At 36.6% G+C, this 2,577-nt stretch overlaps 1 pseudogene; it reads left to right on the top strand.

Moving 5' to 3' along the window:
- Positions 1–1,157: 1,157 nt before the first annotated feature.
- Positions 1,158–2,450, top strand: LOC128250353 (uncharacterized transporter slc-17.2-like; annotated as a pseudogene).
- Positions 2,451–2,577: the final 127 nt, after the last annotated feature.

Here is a 2,577-nt window from a genome sequence, read left to right as displayed (position 1 = left end):
TTCAAGGCTGATATCTCCACTTCTGAATTTTGCAAACCATCTTCTGCAAGTTCTTTCATTCAAGCATTCTTTCCCATAAACTGAGTGTATGTTTCGAGTCGTTTCGGCTGCAGAGTTTCCTTTTTTTTAGTACTCATAAAGCATTCTGTGCCTCAAATGCTCTTTGGATACTTCCATGTTAGAAAGGGTTTTAATCAAATAAATTTTAAAACTATTATTCTGTAAAATAATATTTAATTAGTTTAAATGTACACAAATGCATAAAAATAATTTTTAATTCCATTAGACATTCTAAAATACTATTAAATTTCATTCAATGAAAATACATAGAAAATAGAGCTAATGGAAAGATAGCTTCAATTAGAAAGCTACGGAACAAAACGAAACAGAAAAATCATGTTCAGCAATAATTTAGATATAAAGGGAAATAACTTAATGCAAACTCCAGACAAAATTCCTGTATGAGTTGTTTACCCTGTTAAAAAAATATTGGCTGATTCTTCAACCTATCACAAAACTAGCACAAGATATTTTTTTGCATAATAATCCTCACTACATTTTTTACAGTTTTTATTTGGAGGGTAGGGATATTCTGGTAATATTCTGATTTGTGAATGAAAATACATAGAAAATAGAGCAAATGAAAGATAGCTTCAATTAAAAAGCTACGGAACAAAACGAAGCAGAAAAATCATGTTTAGGAAGGATTTAAATATAAAGGGAAATAACTTAATGCAAACTCCAGTCAAAATTCTTGTATGAGTTGTTTACCCTGTTAAAAGAATATTCACTGATTCTTCAACCTATCACAAAACTAGCAGAATATATTTCTCTTGAATAATTATTCTCACTGCATTTTTTAACAGGTTTTTTTATTTGGAGGGTAGGGATATTTTTATCTAAAGATTTTAGTTTTTTTCCCACCTTTTATTTCTCTACTTTGTAACTTTTCCTCTCTACACTGTTTTCTTCAGTTTCTCCCATTATTTTCTCCCCTCTCACCTTTAACGCTCTCACATCCACTAACGTAGCTAGAGTATATGCCGCCCGCGGCACCTCAAAAGCTACATATTGCCTACAGCAGACCCAAAAGTGCCGCCCCTTTAAAAGTGCCGCGCGGTGGGGGGCACCCCTACCGCCCCTTCCCACCCTTAGCTATGCTAGTCCTCACATCTCACTCAACTCTGCAACATTTTGAAGGTGAGTTTGAATGGAGCAACACGTTACAATCAAATATCTTAGCCTGTTACTTCTATGGGTATATTTCAACTAATATTTTAGCTGGAATATTGGCAAACAAATATGGTGGGAAAAGAGTTCTAGGAGGCTCACTTCTCTTCGCATCAATTCTGACCATTCTCCACCCAAGTTTATCTCGAATAAGTGGTTACTTAACAATTGTCCTAAGAATACTAACAGGTCTGGTCTCGGCGCCGATGTTCCCAGCAATCCTATCGCTAATGGGACTTTGGGCCCCACCATCTGAGAGAGGCCTATTGATTGGTATTACTTTTGCAGGTCAAGTACTAGGCAATATTGTAGGTTTTGTAATATTCGGTTACCTTTGTGAGTATGGATTTGATAATGGATGGGGTTCTATATTTTATACAAGTGGTGTAACGACGTTGATTTTTAGTTTTGTGTGGTATTATGTTGTTTATGATAATCCAGATCTCCATCCTATCAGCCAAGAAGAACATGCTTACTTAAGCAGAACTATAACATGTGAGAAAGTACCTAAAAATATACCTTGGCGACGGATATTTTCTTCGCCTGCAGTTTAGGCAATTATTTTCGGTTTGTTTGGTTATAATTGGGGCGCCAATTCTCTCCAGTTATTGCTGCCTCTGTATATAAAAGAAGCCTTAAACGTTAATGCAGCATCCAACGGTATAATTTCTTCAGCCCCTTCGATTGGAGAAGCCATTGCCTTACCATTATGGGGAAAATTGGCCGATATGTTGCGTTCAAAGAATTATATGTCAACACACTCAGTGCGTGTTTTATTCCAAACCGTTGCTCTAGTTGCTTGCGCAAGTCTACTGATTATCATGGGATACCTCAGATGTGACCAAATCATTCTAATATGTATTTTCTTGTTTCTCTGTGGTGCATCCCTATCACTTAGCTGTAGTGGAGTTGTTGCCAACAACATTGAGATTGCTCCTAATTATGCTGGCGTAATCTATGGACTTGCTAACACTGTTAGTGCATTATCAGGCAGCTTTTCTTCCTTATGCGCTAAAGCTCTGACAACAAATGCTACACAAAGCGAATGGCAGATCGTATTTGTTTTGTGTGGTGCTGTTCTTGTCTCAGGCGCAATACTCTTTGTAGTGTTGGTAAGAACAGAAATTCAAGACTGGGCAAGCCCTGAGGGATCCGAACCATCTGTTAACCCTAAAGACGGAACTAAAAATGAGAGCTTAGCAGTTTCATCGCGAATTTAACCAGACGATGCATAATATTATCGTTGTGATCTTAAATAGACGTAGGTGTATTTTATTTGTGTGTATATATACATATAATTTATATATACTTTATATACACACACACACACACACACACACACACACA

Source organism: Octopus bimaculoides, chromosome 20 (genome assembly GCF_001194135.2).
Source record: "Octopus bimaculoides isolate UCB-OBI-ISO-001 chromosome 20, ASM119413v2, whole genome shotgun sequence".
Lineage (NCBI taxonomy): Eukaryota > Metazoa > Mollusca > Cephalopoda > Octopoda > Octopodidae > Octopus > Octopus bimaculoides.
The sequence above is the reverse complement of the archived record's forward strand: the minus strand, read 5'-3'. Positions and strand labels throughout refer to the sequence as shown.